Consider the following 25,519-nt stretch of genomic DNA (forward strand, 5'->3'; position numbering starts at 1 on the left):
ACAGTGCCGAATGGGTCAAAACACGAAAAGCCAAAACTTTGAAAAACCAAAATCCCAAAATATCAAAATACCAAGAAGTTAAAATCCCGAAAAATCAAAATCCTAAAAGTCAAAATTCCGAAAAGTCAAAATCCCAAAAGCTAAAATCCTGAAAAATTTTGGCTTTCAGAAGATCAGAATTTTGGCCCATTCGGGATTTTGGTTTTTAGGATTTTGACATATTCGGAATTTTGGTCTATTCGGCTTTTCGAGTTTTCGGAATCTCGACTTATTCGTCATTTAGGCCAGGATTCATGCTAATAATATCTTTGTTCATATCGCTCCTTGAAAACTACAAGGGGCCAACTAATTTTTGGCCATTTTTCAGGAGACAGCATGAAAGATTCAATAAAATTCGGTCAATTCTAAGTTTATATAATATAAATGCACGGATTTTTGACCTAGTTCAGATTTATTCAATTGTATTTACATACGACGTTTCGGTCGTGCATTTGACCGGCATGCTGGTCGTATCAATTAATTTGTTCAAAAGTGGAAGTGGTAGTTATTTTGTTTCAAGACCGGATTTGTCCTTTTGATTTTCATACCTGAGGAAGGGGAAAAATCGTCCCCGAAACGTCGTATGTAAATACAATTGAATAAATCTGAACCAGGTCAAAAATCCGTGCATTTATATTATATGAAAGATTCAACTTTGTGTAAATAAGTATCTCAATTTAATGACTGAACAAAAACAATTTATTTCCTTTCTATTTGTATGAGCACTAATATAAACATCGAAACTTTTATATTTTTACCTTTCAAAATATTTTTTTTAATGAGTTAGCTCCTTGTCGTTCTAAATGATGTGCAAATTTTGCTGAAATTAGAATGAAAAGGGATCAACTTGCTTGAGTCAGTCCCCTGTTTCACAAAAATTTGAACGATGAATATATTTTGTGACCCTTTACTTCAAATAAAATTATGCAAGTAATCAAAAAGATTAAAATTTTGAAAAACTTTTCTAATAACGAAATTTAACGACTTATATCATCTGAAAATTTATTAAATTTTCTTTCTAAGTGCATTAGAATCTCAAAATCGCAAAAAAAATGAGTTGACCCCTTGTAATTTCCAAGGAGCGATATATTTGAAAATGTAAAAATATTTCAAGGGTAATTTGTGTAAATATAAAGGAAAGAAATTAAATTCAATATATAATTTATGAACAGAAATCAATAAATAAAAAAAATTTATATTTTATTCAGTGGAAAATCTAGTACTTATGTTAATCAGATTTTTTATAGTGATCAGAAAAAAAATTAAACATGAGTAATGAAATTTACAAATTACAATGAGTGAAATTATCGTTTTATCAGACTTTTCATGAAATTCCGTGAAATCAAAATTCAATCCTCTTCTTTCTCAAACATATTTCTATCCTAAATTGAATTTAATTCCTCATAAAATCATCATAAATAAATGAAAATTTTGAAAATATTGATTTTATTTAAGTTCCTAGGCCTGAAAATATGGTAGGGGCATATAAGAAACAAAATTCGATTAGTAAATAAAAACCTAGTTTCGAATACAGTATAAAAATCAAATTTGATCAGTAAATATTTAAACTCAGTCAGTAAAAAGTTAAATTGATCAACATTATTTTTTAATAGCTCCGGAATACCTTTAAAACCATGACAATTTCATTAAATCAAAATTCACTTCCTTCTCCTTCTTAAATGTTTTTCACATATGTAATTTTATCCCACTTCTTATTTACTCTTCTTTTTATTTTTCTGTTGTATTACTACATGCATTACATGACATGAAATTCAATTCGGTTCTACATTCTAAATTCTTTTAAAATATTGTGACGAACGATATGGAGGTAAGGAAACTTAATTGAGTTTTGTAGCATTAAAAGTGCTAACAGTTTGATCACTCATTAATTGATTATTAAATCAATTAGGCTCTATTTGGTCTAATTGATATTTCTAATATTTACGTCAATTAAGTTTGAATAATTTCTAATATTAAAATCTTAAGAATGCTGCGAATGAGAAAATAAATACAATTTTTACATGTAAATTTATACTTCATGCGCGCAACACTTTTTGTTCGCCCCTAAAGTCTCATAGGCTGAGTGTGTTGGATATACTCGCTTGGGCTATCATTCAGTTGGTCCATGGTGTGATTTCTTCCGCCTGCCAAACGATTCCCAGGTTTTGTGAGTAACTCTGGTATTTTATGCCTCTGGTCCATGGTGGTATCTCGCCTGTCAGAGAGCCTCTCATAAACTCTGTTGCAAGACGGAGTTATTTGGTTTCAGAGTGGTTCACGGTGAGCATCTCGCCTGCCGTCTCTCTCCCCCATCTTGGTGGTTCACGGTGAGCATCTCGCCTGCCATCTCTCTCCCCCATCTTGGTGGTTCACGGTGAGCATCTCGCCTGCCATCTCTCTCCCCCATCTTGGTGGTTCACGGTGAGCATCTCGCCTGCCACCTCTCTCCCTCATATTGGTGGTTCACGGTGAGCATCTCGCCTGCCATCTCTCTCCCTCATATTGGTGGTTTACGGCGAGCATCTCGCCTGCCGTCTTATTCTCCCTATCGGAGACAGACCTGTCGCATTGATCGGGTTGTTGGTGTCCCGTTGGAGACTTGGTGGGGCATTTATTCTTCTCCTGTGCTGAAGCCGCGTTAGTGGTAATTGAAATTTAGCGGTGCACAGTGCATTTGCATCTGGCACCGAGAGGAGTTGCTATCGGAACGTATGCGATCACCTAAAGGATCTTGGAAAGCCAGAAGGCAGCAGAGGGGGAGAGGTCGCGCTCAGAGGAAGGGTGAAGAGGAAGCTGTCAGACGGACAACGAGCTTGGACTTAAGTAAGCCTACCGGAAGAGACGGTCCACGGAGCCCTTCCCCCATCAGCATCCCAGTGGTTTCCGGTAATATTCCAGGGAGGGCACCAACGGTAATTGTTGGCAGAAAGCGAGAGAGAGAGAGGAGAGAAGCCGCACAAGCAAGAAGAGAGGTAATTCTCCGCAGCCCCCCAATTACTGCCACTTTTGCACCACCTCGGCGAGTAAGTCAACTGCGAACGCCCTCTCCTGAGCGGGGTGAAGAGGAAGAGTCATATACCCCACCTCTCAAACGTTTACCTTCAGTGGTGGTTAAGGTACAACAATCACCTCTGAGCCCTACTGCGGATTTGAGGGATTCTGGGAATATACCGCGCAGTCCATCCACTGCTACTGGGACCCCAGATAGCCCCTGGGGGTCAACATCTTCGTCGTTGGAGGAGTGTTGGAGGCAGGCCGAGGAGGGCATTGAGGGACTGGGACGTGAGACGGGGGACTCAACAGAGAAGGGAGATCCCTCTCCTTCCAGCACGGGAGCTTCCCCAGCAAGTCCAGTTAGAGGGACATCATCACCTCAGAGAGATTCACCACCAGGATTGTCCCCGTGGTCCCGTGCGATCTATTCTAGTTATCGACTGGCAGGTCGGGTGGCTGGCTACGGTGGCAGACCGCCGAGGTTGTCCTTGTGGCAGGACTTTGCCCTGCCTGTCCAGGGACCGGCCAGGAGGGTCCCAGTTAGGGAGCAATTCGGCAGGGACAGACGTGACGGACTCCACTCGAGAGTCTTGCTCGAGACCTCCCCGGTCCTCCAGCGTTCGCCGGGTGGTCCTCCCCGCTTCCCAACTTCCCCTCCGGCTTCCTCAACATCAAACCCGTGGACGCTCGGGGCGGGTCAATTGACAATCCTCGGCGGCCGTTGCGCCTCCCCAACGCGGGCAGACTCCGACAGGCTCCGAACTCTCGGTTCGATTCGCCCGTCGTGTAGTAATTCTAGAGGAACCACTTCGAGGCAACGCGAATAGAGGTTTGGCTGGACGTAGGAGACGCCGAAGAAGGAAGCGGGGGAGGAAAAGATCTCCCTTATTTGTTGTGAGACTTCAGTAGGGCATAATAAAAATAAATCATTAAATAAGAGTTCTCCCAAAGCATTTCTTTTATTTGGGGTCGTTTAGTCCACTTTCGTCAGGGTGTAGAAATAACGTGGGGTCTCCATTGCCACCCACGTAACAATTGGCGCAGTCGGCAGGATCCAGCAGGCACCCAGCGATGGCGAACGAGGACCAGTTTGCGGCCCTGCGGGAAACCCTGTTCAAGCGAATGGATGAGCTGTCTCTTTCCGTGGTAAGCGCCACCGAGGAAGAAATCCGACAGCTTAAGGAAATCACACGACAGCAGGCGAGACAAATAGAACTATTACGGAAACAAAATCTAACTACGGCCGCAGAGGATGGAGCTTATGCGCTTCCTCAATCTGACAGAAATATATCTGGGAGAAAAGGTGGTATGGCTGAAGGCATTCCACACCCCTTAGGGGCTATTCCTAAGACCAAAGCGACTTTTATGGATCCTCGAACCAACCCCTTCGCTGGTGGAGCGAATGTTTGCGTGTCGGAACCTGAGGACCACCTGGAGAGAGGATGGAACACGCACAGGCCATACCAAGGAGTTCCTACGACTACCAATGGGTCTTTTGTGGTCTCCCCGTATGACCCGACGCCGCCTCCCGGATTTCCCCCGCTTAAGAATGCCCGACAGGTCGAGAATTCTCCATTTGTCCCGCCAGGAAAATTTACTACATCTACACCAATCTTGGGTACAGATTTTGGGAATATGGCTACGAATAACCGGGGAGAGCGTCCAGGGGGAGTTCCACTGGGGGTAACCTGGACTCAGTCCGCTCCCCTCCTGACTACTACGAGTACGCACCAGGCGGCCTCTCGGGCATGGACACATTCAGCTCCCCTAATGTCCACTTCTAGTGGAGCGCCTTGGTCATCAGTGCCCTCGAGCACAATTCCTGTCGGAGTTCATACCTCCGTGGGCATTCCATGGGGTCTTGGGGAATCGTGCCCTACTTCCCGAGGAGCAGGGCTGGGCGACTGGCGGGAGTGTTGGGGTCGTTCTGGTGAGTCGCCCGCCTTCAGAAATATCCAAGCACCAGTTAAGAGTAAAGCAAAGCTCAAAGTGGATCATTATGATGGATCACAGCCTCTGGAGGAGTATTTACTCCACTTTCAGTGGGTAGCCTCCGCGTCGGGCTGGGATGAAGCAGAGAGAGCAGTTATGTTAGCGGCCTCATTGCGGGGTCCAGCTCTCGGAGTATTATCAACGTTACCACCAGAGGAACAAGTGAGTCTGGAGCATTTGGTGATAGCTTTGAGGAGAAGGTTTGGGAGAGAACACCTAAGGGAGCTCTCCCATGTTGAACTGAAGGCCCGGAGACAGAAACCTCGGGAAGAGTTGCCCGCATTCGCTTGGGACGTTAGAAAATTGGCTCAAAGAGCTTTCCCTGAATGCCCGCTGGTGGCTCAGGATAGAATAGCCGCACGACAGTTTCTCGATGGAATTGCCGATATGGAAGTACAAGACTTGGTGAGAATGGTTCGACCGCCCACACTGGATGCCGCCCTGGTCGCGGCTATGGAGATTGAAGCCAGTCGAAAGGCCACTAGGTCTTGTCGGCCCACTGTGAGGGCCATTGAAATTGAGGACTCGGAGGAAAGTGATCTATGTCCGGAGATGGTTGCTGGAAGAGTCACGCCCTCGCGAAATCCTGCAGAGGATGGTCAGCAAAGAAAGAGGTGGTCGAAGAGGAAGTACTGGGTCCGAGGGAGAGAGCGGGATCCCTCTGTGCGTGGGGGTGAGTCTGTTGAGCGACCGGCGGCCGTGGATGTTTCTGAGAAAGAGGACCGCCGGCCTCGACAGGAAAAGACGGTAACTAGCAGAGTAGCTTCTGTTACGCCTGAGGTGGATTCTCCTCCAGTCACCCGAAGAGTGGCTGGGGATGGACCTGGTTTGGCTGTTCCCTTCTATCGATTGGACAGTGTGCACGGAGTGGAGATCGAGTGCCACTTGGATGGTGTACCCTGTGTGGCGGTAGTGGACACGGGTGCTAGCGGTACCATTATTTCACGCCAACTTAATCATCGTCTCGGGGGTGCGAAAGGATTGTTTGCCACAGCTCTCAAACTGAGGGCTATTGACGGGGAACGTCTGCCCGTAATTGGAGAACGGATTGTCCAAATTAGGATGGGCAATTTCAAGACGGAAATGAGAGTTCTGGTGGCAGATATAATGAACGAGTGTCTAATCGGGATGGATTTATTATTCCGAAGCCAAGCTGTCCTGGATATGGGACAAGGGCTCCTCACCTTGAATATGCAAGGAACCATGGATGCCCGAACGGCGATTAGCACTCTACGAACAGTGGAAGACGTAGAAATCCCACCAAGGAGCGAGACTATAGTTGTGGCCAGGGGAGTAGGAGGTCCTCATGAGGGTCTGGTGGATTGTCTCTCGGGTGGCACTGACCTACCCGTGATGGTTGCACGGGCCGTGGTGGTGAAGTCAGAGGAAACAGTACCTGTACGTGTGGCCAATTGGTCCGATCAGCCACTCAGGATGAAGGCTAGAACGGCGGTGGCCCAATACGAGGCAGTTGATGCTGTTCTTGAAACGAACGAAAACAGCGAACCCCTGGTGCCTGACGAGCAGCTCCCAGCACATCTTCAAACACTTTACAGGGAGAGTTGTGAACATTTATCCAGTGATACCGAGAGAAGTAAGGTACAGGAATTGCTCCGGGAGTTTGCGGGAATATTTTCGGAGAGTGCTGAGGACTTCGGACGTACTCAACTAGCTCAACACAGAATTGACACTGGTGATGCGGCTCCTATTAAGTTGCCCGCCAGGAGATTACCCCCAGCTCGAGCACAAGAAGTCGACAAATTGGTGAACGAAATGGAGAGTGGGGGAGTCATTCAGCCATCCGAGAGTCCCTGGTCTTCCCCGGTGGTTCTGGTGAAGAAGAAGAACGGTACTTGGCGTTTCTGTGTGGATTACCGCAAACTCAACAGCGTCACAAAGAAGGACAGTTTTCCCTTGCCACGTATAGACGACACCCTTGACGCTCTGCAAGGGGCGGTATATTTCTCCACGATGGATCTTCAGAGTGGCTATTGGCAAGTGGAGATGGAACCATCGGACAGGGAGAAAACGGCTTTCACTACTGGTCGGGGCTTATATCAGTTCCAAGTGATGCCTTTTGGACTCACCAACGCTCCCGCCACCTTCGAAAGATTAATGGCAGCCGTTTTCAAGGGTCTCCAAGGGGATGCATGTCTCATTTATTTGGATGACGTCATAGTTTACAGTCGAAGTATTGAGGAGGGTGTACACAAGCTGCGGGAGGTGTTTAAGAGATTAAGGGCTGCCAATTTAAAGTTAGCTCCGAAGAAGTGTACCTTTTTTAGAAAGGAAGTGGCATTTCTTGGTCATGTGGTATCGGAGGGTGGAGTGAGGGCGTCTCCGGATAAGCTATCAGCCATAGCAACATGGCCGATTCCCACTACGAAGAGGCAAGTGAGACAATTTCTGGGAATATGCTCTTATTACCGGAAATTCGTGCCTGCTTTTGCGGACAAGGCGCGTCCACTCCATCGTCTCACAGAAAAGCATGCGAGTTTTCGTTGGACCCAGGAATGCCAGAACTCTTTTGAGACCCTGAAAGGATCTTTGGTCACCAGTCCAGTGTTGGCGTATCCGCGCTCAGAGGGTCAATTCATCCTTGACTGCGATGCCAGTGCGGTTGGCGTTGGAGCGGTATTGCACCAGGTCCAGGACGACGACGAGCATGTAATCGCGTATTACAGCCAGGCACTATCTAAAACAGAAAGAAATTACTGTGTTACTCGTCGAGAACTCCTGGCCATCGTAAAAGCTGTTGTACACTTTCACCACTGGCTCTATGGCCGACACTTCGTGGTTCGAAGTGATCATGCCAGCTTGAAATGGATCCTGGGATTAAAGAACCCCGAAGGACAGATGGCTCGGTGGCTGGAGCGGCTGGAGCAATATAATTACTCTATTCAACACCGCCCAGGACGTGTGCATTCTAATGCAGATTGTCTTTCCCGCAGGCCTTGCTATGAGGAGGCTTGTGGCCATTGCCACCGAGTGGATGAGAAGGACACTCTGATGATTGCGGCTGTCACTTTGATTCCCGAGGAAAGACAGGAAGTACAGGGGGAGCAGCTGGAGGACCCGGTCTTGCGAGAAGTGATTCGATGGGTGCAAGAGGGCTCCCGGCCTGTTTGGGAAGAGATATCTCCCTCTACAATCGCCTTGAAGAATTATTGGGGCATCTTCAATTCTCTTTGTTGGGAGAACGAGTGTCTCTGGTACTTGTGGGAGGAGGATGATCCCGGAGTGTCCCGTAAATTGCTGGTACTTCCCTCATCCATGGTTAATCGTGTATTGGCGGAGATTCACGATGGCCGCAGTGGGGGACATTTTGGTGTTACCAAGACCCTAAACAAGTTAAGGGAGAGATTCTTCTTTCCGGGAAGCCGTGCGGTCGTGGAGCAGTACTGTAGAAACTGCAATATCTGTGAAGCCAAAAAGGGACCTCAACGAAGGACTAGAGGGCGGCTTCATCCTATGGTGTCGGGAGTTCCTTGGGAAAGATTGGCTATGGACATATTGGGTCCCCTCCCGAGGACAGTTCGTGGCCACAAATATGTTCTGGTGGTGATGGACTACTTCACCAAGTGGCCAGAACTAATTCCCCTGGTTGACCAGTCGGCTGCGGAAGTGGCAGACGTTCTGGTTGGTCAGATAGTGTGCCGTTTTGGAGTACCAAGAGAAATCCATTCCGATCAAGGGAGAAATTTTGAGTCCGAATTGGTCTCAGAAATGATGAAAATTCTAGGGATGGAACACACAAGAACAACGCCATTACACCCTCAATCGGATGGAATGGTCGAGAGGGCAAACAGAACTATCTTAGAGTATCTCTCGAAATTTGTAGAAGATTACCAGGGTGATTGGGATGAGTTGCTGCCGCTATTCGGACTGTCCTACAGAAGTGCAATTCACGAGTCTACCGGATTCACACCTGCAATGTTGGCACTGGGGAGGGAGCTTCGTCTCCCAGTAGATCTCAAATATGGCAGAGCGGAGGAATCGGAGGAACCTACACCGTACACAGAGGAACTTCGACGACGGCTAGACATCGTTCATCAGGTCGCAATAAAACAGTTAAAGAAAACAGCAAATAGCATGAAGACGCGATATGACCGAAGTTCTCATCCACGAGGATTCCAAGAGGATGATAAGGTGTGGCTATTTAACCCTAAGAGAAAAAGAGGAAGAAGCCCAAAGTTACAATCCAATTGGGAGGGGCCATACACAATCGTGGAGAGACGCAATGATGTCGTCTTCCGGATCCGAAATGACCATGGTAGATTCAAGGTAGTCCATATCGATCGCCTTTCCCCTTATCGGGGAGTTCTTCCTGATCGGGGCGATCAGGCTTAAACCGGGGAGAGTGTGACGAACGATATGGAGGTAAGGAAACTTAATTGAGTTTTGTAGCATTAAAAGTGCTAACAGTTTGATCACTCATTAATTGATTATTAAATCAATTAGGCTCTATTTGGTCTAATTGATATTTCTAATATTTACGTCAATTAAGTTTGAATAATTTCTAATATTAAAATCTTAAGAATGCTGCGAATGAGAAAATAAATACAATTTTTACATGTAAATTTATACTTCATGCGCGCAACACTTTTTGTTCGCCCCTAAAGTCTCATAGGCTGAGTGTGTTGGATATACTCGCTTGGGCTATCATTCAGTTGGTCCATGGTGTGATTTCTTCCGCCTGCCAAACGATTCCCAGGTTTTGTGAGTAACTCTGGTATTTTATGCCTCTGGTCCATGGTGGTATCTCGCCTGTCAGAGAGCCTCTCATAAACTCTGTTGCAAGACGGAGTTATTTGGTTTCAGAGTGGTTCACGGTGAGCATCTCGCCTGCCGTCTCTCTCCCCCATCTTGGTGGTTCACGGTGAGCATCTCGCCTGCCATCTCTCTCCCCCATCTTGGTGGTTCACGGTGAGCATCTCGCCTGCCATCTCTCTCCCCCATCTTGGTGGTTCACGGTGAGCATCTCGCCTGCCACCTCTCTCCCTCATATTGGTGGTTCACGGTGAGCATCTCGCCTGCCATCTCTCTCCCTCATATTGGTGGTTTACGGCGAGCATCTCGCCTGCCGTCTTATTCTCCCTATCGGAGACAGACCTGTCGCATTGATCGGGTTGTTGGTGTCCCGTTGGAGACTTGGTGGGGCATTTATTCTTCTCCTGTGCTGAAGCCGCGTTAGTGGTAATTGAAATTTAGCGGTGCACAGTGCATTTGCATCTGGCACCGAGAGGAGTTGCTATCGGAACGTATGCGATCACCTAAAGGATCTTGGAAAGCCAGAAGGCAGCAGAGGGGGAGAGGTCGCGCTCAGAGGAAGGGTGAAGAGGAAGCTGTCAGACGGACAACGAGCTTGGACTTAAGTAAGCCTACCGGAAGAGACGGTCCACGGAGCCCTTCCCCCATCAGCATCCCAGTGGTTTCCGGTAATATTCCAGGGAGGGCACCAACGGTAATTGTTGGCAGAAAGCGAGAGAGAGAGAGGAGAGAAGCCGCACAAGCAAGAAGAGAGGTAATTCTCCGCAGCCCCCCAATTACTGCCACTTTTGCACCACCTCGGCGAGTAAGTCAACTGCGAACGCCCTCTCCTGAGCGGGGTGAAGAGGAAGAGTCATATACCCCACCTCTCAAACGTTTACCTTCAGTGGTGGTTAAGGTACAACAATCACCTCTGAGCCCTACTGCGGATTTGAGGGATTCTGGGAATATACCGCGCAGTCCATCCACTGCTACTGGGACCCCAGATAGCCCCTGGGGGTCAACATCTTCGTCGTTGGAGGAGTGTTGGAGGCAGGCCGAGGAGGGCATTGAGGGACTGGGACGTGAGACGGGGGACTCAACAGAGAAGGGAGATCCCTCTCCTTCCAGCACGGGAGCTTCCCCAGCAAGTCCAGTTAGAGGGACATCATCACCTCAGAGAGATTCACCACCAGGATTGTCCCCGTGGTCCCGTGCGATCTATTCTAGTTATCGACTGGCAGGTCGGGTGGCTGGCTACGGTGGCAGACCGCCGAGGTTGTCCTTGTGGCAGGACTTTGCCCTGCCTGTCCAGGGACCGGCCAGGAGGGTCCCAGTTAGGGAGCAATTCGGCAGGGACAGACGTGACGGACTCCACTCGAGAGTCTTGCTCGAGACCTCCCCGGTCCTCCAGCGTTCGCCGGGTGGTCCTCCCCGCTTCCCAACTTCCCCTCCGGCTTCCTCAACATCAAACCCGTGGACGCTCGGGGCGGGTCAATCGACAATCCTCGGCGGCCGTTGCGCCTCCCCAACGCGGGCAGACTCCGACAGGCTCCGAACTCTCGGTTCGATTCGCCCGTCGTGTAGTAATTCTAGAGGAACCACTTCGAGGCAACGCGAATAGAGGTTTGGCTGGACGTAGGAGACGCCGAAGAAGGAAGCGGGGGAGGAAAAGATCTCCCTTATTTGTTGTGAGACTTCAGTAGGGCATAATAAAAATAAATCATTAAATAAGAGTTCTCCCAAAGCATTTCTTTTATTTGGGGTCGTTTAGTCCACTTTCGTCAGGGTGTAGAAATAACGTGGGGTCTCCATTGCCACCCACGTAACAATATTTTACCTTATTGTATTTTTATTAATTACAATTCAAATATACTGATGTTAAGTAAAAGCAAATCAAAATATTTGTAATATTTTGCAAATATTCTGTAGCGGGAAGTGGGGCAGATTTAAAATAGTTTTTTTTCCTATTTTTATATGCAACTGGACCTTACCATGATATAACTTAGCTCCATAAACCATATGTGAAGCTAAATTACATCATGAAAAGGCTCAATTCCCCAATTCCATTTTACATAGTAGAAAAAGTCCAATTTCAAAGGTGTCCCATTTCAAAAATACTCCACTTCCCCCTAAGTTTAATTAAAATGTAGCTTAATAAATGTCCCATAATAAATAATATCTTTTTTTTTTTGGTTCCTCTAAAGTTTAAAAAACAAAATTAAATTTTGATAAATTCTGCAACTTCAAACATATATACATTTTTTAATTTTCAAGTAGATCTGGCTCTTCATTATTAACAAGATTTTCATGGGACTCTACAAATAATTTATATGAATATGTTCCAGGCTTTCGTCTTCTCCAATTTTGTGTTAAATGATTTTGATTAATGATTTCATGATTATTGTTTCTGAGAAGTTTTCAGTAGAATTGATAAAAATATTTTTTTTCATGCTCAAAACTGTAACATAATACATTTATCAGAAATATTTTGGCCATCAGTTTTTGCAGATGTTTGCCAGAAAATGACATGGATGTTTTTCATCCATCAACGATCAGTGATGATTGCCAGACAAGAGAACATATGAAATCGACCCAGAGGATCAATGGGAAGCAAAATTGATGCAGACTTGGGTTAGAAAGCATGACGAGCCAGAAATTCGGAACAATATGGTTCATAATGAATTATGCAATTTATTTTAATTCTATTTTGACAGTGTAAATTTGTGTGTCTGCACGGTTGCCCGCCGAGAGGATCATTATTCAATTTTGTTGTGATCCACTAATGTGCTGGACGTATGTCCATCATCGACAAGGGAATCCATAGGGGTTTATCCTCAGAAATATTATTTATTGGCCCTTTTTTCCAACTTTCCATCAGAAATGTGGCGACAATTGTATATTTGTGATCTTGAGACAATAATGCTGGTTTTTCAATCTAAATTAATTGTAATTTTATTGGCATCGGTAGAGACCAGACGGGAGAGAGTAACATTGCGAACAAATTAGACTTGATGATGATTTTCTGTTAGTACCCCTCGATTATGGATAGAAATATATATTGGAAGAATCGATATGGAATTGCTGACTATTGCTTTTTTATTTGTCAGTGTTTTGTCTCTTGGTACTGCAGACAGATCATCGGAACCATTAAATTGAATGGCTCGAACGTCCTCGGTGTCATAGAACGACAGCATAAATTTTATTCAATGAAACCCACAATTAAACACGACTTGCAATTAATTAATGTACAACCAAGCCCGCCTCAGCAGTGACAAGTGTTGAATTATTTATCTTGTCAATTGAAACACTCTATAATACCGAACAATTTGCAATAGCGCACTCGAGACCGTTTTGTCGCCCTCTTTCGAAAAAAGGTGACTTCTCGGGAGCATGACAAAAAATTAATACTGAGAAGTGATAAGCTAGTTAGGCTTATGAGAACTGTGATTCTTTGTAGGAAAATGCCGTTTGTGATTTAGCACCTATTACTAAAACATAAGAAATTGAAAAAATATGAATTATTTCCTGAAATAATAAAAGGAAATTAAGAAATCGCATTTGAAATTGTTGATGCTTTCACCTCGCTGTAACAAAACTTGCATAAGATTAAGTCATACATGAATCAAAACCGGTCAAAAACGAAAATCTTAGTTCAAAAATTTGTTTTCTTATTGTTTAATTTATTACTTATAGATACAAGTACAATTGAGCAATAATAAAATAAATTTGATCCACAAAAATCAAACTTGATCACTCATTTTCGAACTTTATGGCTTCAGCACAGCTTCTAGGTTAGTAAAATTTCATAAAATTCACATCACTTTCTATCTTAAATGTTTGCATGTCTGTACTACTTGTTCGCACTCCTCTTCTTTTCAACATCATAACAAATTTAATTTAGCTCAATCAAATTTAGATAGCAAAAGAATGAGACATGCAAAACATGTGAGAAAGAAGTCGATAAGAATTCTGATTTCATAACATTTTCAAGAATAGTTATATAAATAAGTGCCTTTTTGTATCAATTTAGATACTCTACTTACCTAATTTAATTTTTCACAGTTCAAAATTCAATATTTTACTGGTTTAATTTAATTTTTTCTGACCAAAATTTAATATTTTACTGTGACACTAATTGATTTTTACTGACCAAAATTCAACATATAACTGGCCTAATATGTTTTTATTACTGAGCAAAATTTAATATTTTACTGACTTGAATTTATTTTTTACTAACCGAAATTAAATATTTTACTGACCTAATTTAATTTTTTCTTGCTCAAAATTCAATATTTTACTGGCTTAATTTAATTTTTCCTACCAAAATTTAATATTTTACTGAACTTATTTAATTTTTTACTGGCCAAAATTTAATATTTTACTGACCTAAATTAATTTCTTGCTAAAAAAAATTTTTTTTGTATTTCTTATAGCACCGGCACACCTTTTAGATCAGGAAAATGTCATGAAATCAAATTTCACATCCATTTCTTTCTCACACGTTTTGCATATTTTTATCTCATTCTTTCGCAGTCCAAATTCGTATGATCTAAATTAAAATTATTGTGATGTTTAAAATAAGAAGAAGAGTGCGAAAGAGTTAGATAGACGTATGCAATAGGTTTGAAAAAGAAACGGATGCGAATTTGGACTTTACAATATTTTCCTGATCTAGAAAGAAGGTGTGCCGGACCCATTATTACTCATTTGTTTTTTGAATTTCTAAAAGACTCTCTAGGTTTTGTTCTTTATTTTTTCAAAATTGAAAGTCCAGTCCAATTTTAAAACAGCCTAAACCAAACGCTTTTTAAAAATCCCTGATCATACAAAATTCTTAAAATCCATTTAACGATAAGATAATTATTATTTTTTATTTATTTATTTCATTATTATTATTCATATTTATTATTTATCATAGAGTGACATGTTAAATTATGTAGGGATTTTAGATATTATAGATTATTTTTGATATTTATTTTTTGTAAGGGGAGAACTTAAAAGAGCAAAATTGGGTATAACCAAGATAGAACAAAGTAGGGGAGACTGGGGCAAAAAGTCACAAATCGAAAATTTCAAAATTCAATATCTTCCAAGGTAAAAAAGATAGCGGCTCAAATTTTTTTTCTATAGATAGCCTCCATAGACCTTCTTCAATGTCGTAAGTTTCTTAGAATCCAAACAAGGAATTTAGAAAATAAAAAAATATCATATAGCCCTATTTTTGAAATATTTTCCTTGCAGAAGATAACAATTATTACCTACTTATTTTCCAAAATTGATCCACTGGTGAATATTTTCTAAATTGAATTGAATTGAATTGTTTTATTTTTTCATGCCCATATACACAAGGCACATCGTAGGACTATACATATTTTTTATTAGATTGAAAATAAAAAAAAGGTTTCTGAACATTTAAAGGTATCAATCAAAAACCAAAATCACAATATGGAAACAAGACGAACAAACAACAAGCAATAGTGTCATTATTGTAATTTAATTACAGAAATAATACGTTTTTTAAATAAATATAGATCTTTACAATCATTTTCTGACAGGTGTGGCAATATTTTATTGTATTGAGTAACTGCAGAATATTTAACTGATTTAATTCCATGCTTTGTTGTATTTGGTTTTGTGATTTGTAATTTTTTAAATTTGGATTTTTTGAATACGAATCCGCTATCTATTTTAGAATTTCACAAAAGTTCTTTTCTCCAAAAATCCTTTTATAAAAAATGGCCACTTGGGGTAAAAAGTAACAAATGGTATAGAGCAAAAAGTAACAAAAAAGCAAAGCAATTTCTGATGTCTCACGACGAAAAGAAACGTCATTGCCATGTCTCGCCGCTTGTTGTTTGCATTGGTCAAACGATTAGCAGTCTTTTATGTGTTTTTTTTTTTCTAAAATAGCTTGAAAAGCGCTTTTCTCATTTTCTCACTTTTCTCGCAGAGAAAATGGTGTTTTACAAAGGTGTAGATGAATAAATTTTCTATGAAAATATGTTCTCTAGGTATTTTTCAAATTTACGGAAGCCCGTAATGAAGCGAATCAAAATATGATAATAACCTATGTCTGGTACTATTTGCCCCAGCATTTTTGAGAATAGTCACAAAATTACCTTTTAGAAATTGGCTCGATAAATATATTTCATTACAAAATAGAGGGAAATTACTTTTACAAAGTTGTAGAGCGGTAAATTTCCTATAAAACTGCGCTAATTAGAAATTTTTGAAGCGCTTGAGTAGCTTGTAAAAAAAAAATAAAATATCCGTTTTGTGACTTTTTGCCCCAGTCTCCCCTATTGTATAAATTTCCGATTTTGATCATTTTCAAATCAGGAATACTCAAAATGGTTTTAGAAACACGATTGTAGATGGTTGTTTTTTGAGCACAGTAAGTGCAATAGCTGTGATCATGAAACACTCACAACTAAAAATTAATACTCCGAAGAAGCAAACAATAAAACTTGAAAGTGTGACAAAAGGCTAGACTTAATGGGATTAATTGAAAAATTTGCGCTTTAATTGAATTAACCTTTCACCACAGAAGCATTCTTATGTGTCGCACTCATTAAAAATTTCTCTCTTAGCTTGTTGGATTATTTTTTTGTGAGACTCTGAAAATTCCTGAGACCTCGAAAAAAAAGTCCAGGGAATGCCATTAACAATGATGTCTGGAATTTGTTCAAGTTGTCATTTTCTCGTTATCAAAATATACTTTTTTTCCTCCTTCCGCAAAGAACAACCACACAAGTTCCTCTGACAAAAACCACACACAAAAATGCACCAATTTCCATCATAAACTGGCTTTTACGAAAAAAAATCTTCACGTGAGGCCAGAAAATCATGAAGTTTGTTATAGTAAATTTTGGATAGTTTTTAATATCTCGCGAGTTCTTTTATGGGTTGATTTTTTTTTGTCGTAGGTATGGAGTAGTTTTTTTGTGCTCTACGAACAATTTCCAAGGGGCCAATGAACCTTCCACTCTTCTCCGCTATTCAAACAAAAAAGGCGCACAGAGAGTGGAATAAACCATCATATGGGAGTTCATGTTCGTTAGAAACATAATAGTGTTGGCTGTATGGGTTCCAATGTTCAGTGGGCTGCCGAAGAAATTCTGGGGATTTCATGCGGTGTTGGTGATCTCTCCCTCCTCACAAGAGGCACAACATAGTACAGGAACTGAATGATTTAGATGAGTTTTAGATTGATGGCTCTGCTCATGGACCAACAATCACACACAGTCTCTCTGTACTCAAGTCTCATCTGGGCAGGGATTGCTCTTGAGTTTTTGGGAGTTACACAAAAAAAAACTCACCAAAATATGTTTCTTTTCATCATTAGAGAAATCGTTTTCATTCCCAGATCAAATGACGATAAATTGTGCGTCTGAGAAAATTTGAGTTTGAGAGATGTTCTTGTTCCTTAATGATCGTTCTGAGAAAAATTACCGCTTTTGTTCTGATAAACTTGCTAACTCGAAACATGAACTAAAACATTGAGTTTTTTTTTCAACTGTGGAAACACAATAACATGGACCTTAACATTATCAGAGAAATGTCTAATTCATATTTGAATGCTGATGCTAATCAGAAACCAACTAGTAATACCAATTGGACGTCTTATTATTTTTTTTTGGTTTTTACCGTTTTTACGGTCTATAACGTTAAGACAATTCAAGAAAATTGAAATCAAATTTTTTATAATTCTCGAAAATTATTGAATTCCACTAACAAAAAATCCCCAGAAACTATAATGTCTACCCAGAAAAAAATATTTTGTAAAATTATTGACAAATGTTTGTGTATTCCTCTTGGGAACTTACGAAATGCTCGTAAATCGTGTAACCCACATATAGGTTCGTAAATATTGGTACTTTTATTCACAAACATTGTTCGTAACATGATCACTTGACGAGATTTTTTTTTATACTTTTACAAACATTTACGAACAAACGACAAAATTTTACTAAAATTTCTCGTATGTTTACGAACATTTATACGAACAAATTTTTGTAAAAGTACAAAAAATACTCGTCAAGTGATCATATTACTATCAATGTTTGTGAAAAATACAAACTTTTACGAACTTGTTTGTGAGTTATAGGATTTACGTTCAATTCGTGTGTCCCCAAGAGGAATTAACAAATATTTACGAACAATTTTACGAATTTTTTTCTGTGAAGGTGAATATTTCAGTCTTTCCCCCCATCCTCTCTATCCTTCCCAAAAGAATGTTTTTTGGGTCTTTCTTGGAACGACCCTAGAGATTTCCTTAATTTTCGCATATGATTTGAATAAAGTCTAAGTGAACATTTCGTCCATAGACACCTATGGCCGAATAACTTTCGACTACGAATTATCGAAGTTTAAAGTTATAACCCTGGAAGGCTTATTTTTAAACAGATTTGCTTAAATTTAGATTTATTTGAAAGGTCCTGAAATTTCAGACCCGACACTTCATCGATCCCATCCCAATTGGTAAAATACCGGTAGTGAATAATGATCTTTGAAAAAGTTATTTTCTATAGATTTTTTATCTTTTTATCGATCTTGAAAGAAAAAAGATAAGGGATATTGACTTCCGTGTTCGGTAAAGTAATAATTCTCAACTTGATCTAGAAAGTATTTTTATCTTTCCCCTAACGCCTCTCCTCTATCATTATTCAAAAATCCTTTTTTGTGTTTTTCTAAAACGGTACCAGAGATATCTTTTGTTTTCGGATATGTTTTGAAGGTAGTCTAAGCAAACATTTCGTCCATAGTCACCTATTTGTAGGTCAGATCGTCACTACAAAATAAAATGTTTTTTATTTTTTTTTTACAATTCAGAGCTTAATGAATTATCTTTTGGATAATATGGTTCATTAGTCTAAAGGCGTCTACACACTAGGAGCAATTAAAAAATTGTTTTTTAAAGAAAATTTCTCCTATGATTGTAGGCAGAAATATCAATTTATTAAAAAAAAAAACAATTTTTGACGAAAATTATTTCTAGTTTGTAGACGCCATAATGCAACACGTTTTGCATACCATAGGGGAAAGTATTCTCCCTTCGAAATCGAACGTTCATGCCTTCGAATAATGTGAATTTCTTTTACTTTTCCAAAGAGATTTCTACATGATTGTCACATAATTATCAATAATTGACAATAAGCTAATTAATATTTAACAGGAATGTTTAAGTCTCTTAGGAAAACTTAAAGAAAATTCACATTATTCGAAGGTATGAACGTTCGAAGGAAGAGTACTTTCCCCTAATTAGCAAAAAAAAAACAAGAAATAATTTTCAATAAATCATTATTTTGGAGTGACGGTCCGACCTTTAATGTCGATCCCTCCAGCGTTTCCCTTATTGAAGTCAGTTTATTCTTAAAAATCACTAAACTTTGGAAATTGGGTTTAGCGAAACACTTTTACTCTTATTCGAAGTATGATAGTATTATTTAAGACATAAATTGTAGCTTAAAAATTTCAATATACACGAAAGCAAAGAAGGTAGCATATCGTCGGTTCTGAAGAAGACTATTGTAAGTTTACTTACAATATTATAAAAAGATGGTATCATTGGATGCAGAAACCTTAGATCTATATCCCCACAAAATTTTATGTTGATTAAGATACTCCTGCAAAAGTTACAAGAAAAAAACTTATAATCAGCGTGCCCAATTATTGAGTTTTTTGCCCACAATTTTGCTATAATTAATTTAAAAGTAGTGTTAACTAGAAGATATTCAATGCGTAAGTATGATAAAATAGTTTCAAAAGCTGAAAGTATACTAATTGCAGTGAAATGAATGAAAATAAATTTTAGCTGTCAAACTTTAAACCTCTTTCCTGTAAAGTTTACATTTTGGACTAACAATAGTCTTCATCCAAACCGACGATATATAACTTAGGGTAAGTGTACCAAATTCCGGCCAGCTTTCAATTCCGGCCACATGTTTTGTTCTTCAAATTTCCCCGAATTTATAATTTTTTAATACTTTAGTGATTAAACAATGCAAAAAATAACAAAAAATATCGTTTCGATGAGTAAAATGATCTAAAAAAGGCATTGGAAGAATTCCGGAAAGGCAAGGAACTATTAGATTGAAGGTGGCCGGAATAGGCCACCAATGCTATGTCTACATTTTTATCCATTTTAAAATATATTAAAAATGATTTTAGAGAAAATAAAGATGATAAACTGTCTACAAGGTTCCAAGCAACACTCCTTATAAAAAAATAACAAAAAAATCAATTTGTATTAAAAATATTACATTTCAAACTTGAGACTTTGGCGCTTGCATGCAACTATGACGATATTTGGCACACTTACCTTATATAATTAAATTGATACTTTTCTAAATATAGAATATAGTTATGAATAAATAATGTACAAATTAACCATAAATTGACTGAACCTAATTGATTAATAAGACTATGAATATATTTCTTTTCCTTGAATAATATATCAGAAGACTAATACATTGTTGCAACAAATCCAATTATGAGTTCCCAAAAATCATAATTCCTTCTGCAAGAACGAATTGTAACAGAATTGCCTGTAAATCTTCCGTTTACCCCAAAAATATCCGTCAGCACATATGTTTTGCATATTCCCATTCCATCTGGAGAGGATTCTGTTGCCTCTCTGGAACAGGGCTGAAGATGAGTTGTTGGAAAATAGTTTGAGTTGCAGTGGAATAATCACCACCTGGACCCAAACACTCGGAGGGATTGTTCACTTCCCGGCTGCATAAAAACCGATCCCTTCACCATCGATAGGGGTAGTTTAGAATACATTTCAGATGCACGCAATACACTGTATGTTCATTAATAAATTACAATTTTTCTTTGCTGAGGGGGAGGACTCACTGTTGAAATAGGAGGGTGAAAAACGAACAAAAAAAAGGCTAAAAACCGTAAACTGAAAATTCATCATTTTATGCCATTGTGTGACGTTCAGTATCGGTTTGTAGGATTTAATTACATGACTTGCAGTGGTTTGAAAAAGGCGTAATTATATGAGGGAAATGATTGGTTTTGTGGTTTTACTACATTCAAACTTTATGGGTTTTTGAACTCCAAAAAACTACCGACATTGCAGTAATTATAGAAACGACAACCCAGTAATTTTGAGAGTTGCAATTGCATTTTGATATTGCTTTCAGCTGCAACCCCTTTTACTTTAAATTTCCATCGATATCACCCAAATTTGCACTTTTATTCCAAATATTGACTCAAAACTCTCTTCTTTTGTTCACCCAGTGACTCATCTTCCTTTTGCAGACCATTTCTTTTCCTCTTCTTCACAAAGAGACCATCGAGGCGTTTTTATCTCTTTTACCAAATTTTATGTTGTTCTCAAAGAATGTTTCTTTTTTGTTCTTATCGATGTAACCAATGAATCACCTAATTTCTGTAGAATGTGCCCAAGAGGTTATCGTTAGAATTCTTTGAGAATTACTGCAAAGCATTCTTTTGCAAATTCCATGCAAATGCATCATCATAAATATTGTGGTAAGTCTGGTAGCATGAGATAAATTTCAACGATTCTTTTAAAACCATATCAGGCAATTTTGAATTTTGAATCTTGAATTAAGAAAAATGCTAATTGAAAAAATCAGATAAATAATATTGGGAAACTTCTTCATTTACAACGTTCTGCCTATTCACAGCTGGAGTTTGATTCTCCAATAGTGTCTTGGATAATAAGTAAATGGAACAGTATTTTTACAAAAAGTCGTTGATGTTCAAAGATTTCAAACTATGACACTTCAAAATGGGCTTCAAAACTTCAGAAGAAATACCAGCAAGACTATGACTGAAAGTATACTAAAGCAGCTTTAAATAAATAAAACCTATTGCAGTAAATTCGATTTTTGTGATGCTATCCTTAAGTAATTCTTGTGGGTATATTTTATTTTTTGTGCTTTAGTGACGTAAAAATATGTTAAGAACGATTTAGGATATGACTTACTTTTGAAAGAATTTTTTAAGTGCCCAAAAACAACGAATTTTTAAAACACTCCGAATGAAAATTCATGTGTTTTCTACATAATGCCGAACATTAAACGAGTTTTTCTTGTAACTACGTTTTCAACCACAGCTAGCAGTAGAACTCGAAAATTTTTATTCGATTAAATTGAAATTTTCAGGATAGCAGATCAGATAGATTCTCTTTTTTATAGAATATACACTATTATTGATAAGCAATTGCATTTGTTTAAAAAGAAATAAACTCGATTTCATATGCCCAACGCACTATAACTTTTGTTTGTAAACATGTTTTCGAAATTGCTTATGAGAGTGAGCGAGATGACTAGATTTAGATCTCACTCCCTCTCACAGCAAGCACCGAAATCTGTTTAAAGACAAAAGTTGTTGTGCGCTGGGCATTATGACCAGCATACAATAACTTTTGTTTTGTAAATATGTTTTTGAAATTTTAATGAGAGCGAATGAAATGTAGATCTAGTCATCTCGCTCCCTCTCATAAGTAATTTTGCAAACATATTTACAAACAAAAGTTATTGTGCGTTGGTCATTATGCCCAACGCATAATAAATAACTTTTGTTTGTAAACACGTTTTTAAAATTTCTTATGAGAAATTATTATTAATTATTAATTTTTCAAATTCAATTTAATTCAATTTATTCATCTCATTTTCATAGTATATTATTAATCTTATCATTCACACTCATTGAAATATCAAAAACTTACTTACAAAATAAAAGTTATTGTGCATTGCGCATTACTCCAAAAACCGTGTTTTTTCGTCACGGTTCTGTCAAATTTGCAAAAATCAATGTTTCTTATTAATCATGTCAATCCATAGAGAATCTATCTCATCAACTACCTACTCTGAAAGTTTCAAGTTAATCGGAAAAAAATTACTCAAGTGTTAGCAGCGGACTGCCTAAAAAAATCGGCTCTCAGTCCGCGCTCTTTTACACCACAATTTTGTGTTGAAAATTAAAATTAAAAATATTTTTGTGTTCTTGAAATTTTCATATTGATCAGTTTATTAACAAGATCACTAAAAATTTACGAAAAAAATGTTGATTTTGAGTGTTCAACTAGATATAACCCCTTAAGCAATAGAGGGCTAAGAGGATTATGCCCTAGATACACTCGCGACTGAAGCCGAGAGAGTTGAATTAACGTAATTATAATCAAAGTAATGATAAGATTACTTTTCATTCAGCTGCAGCTTCATGGAAACAATAGTCCTCCAATTTAACCTTGGACTACTTAAAAAACTGTTTTTTATTAACAATGCAAAAATAACCACTTCGTCGCCACTTTTTACCACTTTTTGCCAGTTCTGTAACCACTTCTCGCCACCCACTTGGAAAGGTTCAAACTCAATTATTTTGGGCAATATTATGCAAATATTACATTCAGTGTTTCTCTTTCCTCATGATCACCCTATTATTACTCATTTTAAATGATTTTTCTTCGCTTTTATTTGAGAAATCAAACTATTGGACAATTGCATAAAGTAAACTATCCAGATTTTACAACTGAGAATCTATTAAGTGAAGTTAGCGTCGCCTATTGAAAAGAGATGGCGACAGGTGGTGAAATCAATTCCAGAATATTACCACTTTTCGCTATGCCTAATTTTTATATAAATATAATATAAAATGAAATATTAATTAACTAAATACTAATTTTATCTATTTCACAAGTGTAATTAAATATTCAATAGAAAAATTATTTATCCAAAAAGGTACATTTTGCTTGTTGAAAATTTGATGACACTTTTAGTATACTGGATAAGAAATATTGGATTCGATGTACTTGCTTAAAATATTGCTCTAAAAAATGCTCAAATTCGTAAATTCGAAACGAATAATTACTCTTTTTCGACTCTAAACGTAGCTGCAGGAAAAATACAAGTAACTTTGCGGCTCATTTATTTCATAAAACGCGAAAAATAACGATTTCAATTTACGTGACGAAAAGTGGGCACTGGCGAGAAGTGGTGATTCCACCCTATACACTTCAGTCAGCAAAGAATGATGATCAGTGATGTACCCGAGCTACCCGAGGCGTACAGCGCCTAGTACTATTTTAAATGTAAACTTAACCTTTCACAGAGTTCCTCATAAATTCGTGAACTTTATCGCAGAGAACAAATCCAATTGCTCGTGTGATTTTCATATCAATTGCCATTGAATAAAAATTTCAAGAGATTATAATAAGCCTGCATGTGCAAAAAGACGGTGAATTTTAAATGTCCTGTCAAATAATAAAATATCTACATTATTTCCTGTGCAAGAATAAGCCACAGTTTCGCTTGATTAGTTTCACTTTTGTGTGGATAATTGAATGTACATATTAATACAAAAGTAATCACATTTGGAGGATGAAATACAATCTAATCCTTTTTTTTTGGATCTTCTTTCACAATGAAAAAAGTTTCACATTTTGTCTGGGAAATTACAATATTACCAATCTACATATTTCCGCTTGGATGCATTTAATCCTCTTTCTGGTAAATACACCAGCTCCTTGGGAGACTATCTTCTTTGTTGACTGGAAGAAGAAAAAAAACCGTCAATCTCATCCCTCCAAGCTATGCTCAACATTCCATTCTTCCTATTATTTAATAGAGAAATTCGTGATGCACTGCTACCCTATCAAATTGGTTGGGATAAGGGGCACAAAAAGAAGGCGAGACATGTAGGAACTTCTTGAACGCTTTCCTGAGGATTATAGGTGAAGCATAGAGAGAATTATTACGTCGTCACATCAGGTCCCAATCTTACGTTTATTGTCGTTTTTTTCTCCATCATTCGCTCCCTCTAAGAGATTATTTTTATTCGTTTTTGCTGTTTTTTCTCTCAATAAAAATGTATATTTCTTTCTGTGTGGCTCAATACTTTTTCGGACCATCCCTTCCATCCTTCTTCATCTTCCAGGGATTCACTTTGATTTCCCAGACACGGTTAAAAAACCACAGCGAGACTCCTGTTCAGTGATTTTTTGAATGCTGGGCAGTTTGATGAATTATAGAAATTAGGAAAAGACCACAAATGGTTCTTAATTTGACCGAAATGGGAATGAAATTGCCAGCATATGAAAAATTTCATTTTTTTCAACATGCACAAAAAACGTTTCAAGGGTACAAAATCATTTGAAATTTAATGAGGAATTTATCACTGGAAATTTGTGTTGATTTCTGTAAAATATTAATCGTTGAAGTGATCTTGAGGTACAAACTGTAGTGGATTAACAATTTTAATTTTAATATGAAGTAAAAACTGATTGGATGTTAAATCAATCGGATGTGATTGACAGCTGTCAAAACATCGTGTGTGGCGGGACTGCATAAGATTTGTTATTAGTCAATTTTCTGCAATAAAATCGCATTAATACATTTGCTCAGACTCAAAGTTTTCCGTGACGTGTAAAATATAGATAAGCGATGCTTTATTTGTTGACAAAATAATTCAAAAGTTATCAAGTGAGGTAAAGATTTGACAGAAATGCCATATAAAGGTACCCCTATAAGGAATTATTCCTATTGCGACATATCAAACGACAATCGAGGGAATGTTCCCTATACATTTTGTGTTTTGTGATAAATTTTCATTTGATCAACATTTCGTTAGGATTTCTTTAGGGTTGACGTTGGGTATCGTCGTGCGATACTTTTGAACGAAAATCGTTTTAAGAACGTGTTTTGTTTATTAACATGTTTCCATACTTTTGGCGTTAGCACATCTTTTCAATTTAGTAAAATTC

Source organism: Phlebotomus papatasi, chromosome 1, assembly GCF_024763615.1.
Source record: "Phlebotomus papatasi isolate M1 chromosome 1, Ppap_2.1, whole genome shotgun sequence".
NCBI lineage: Eukaryota > Metazoa > Arthropoda > Insecta > Diptera > Psychodidae > Phlebotomus > Phlebotomus papatasi.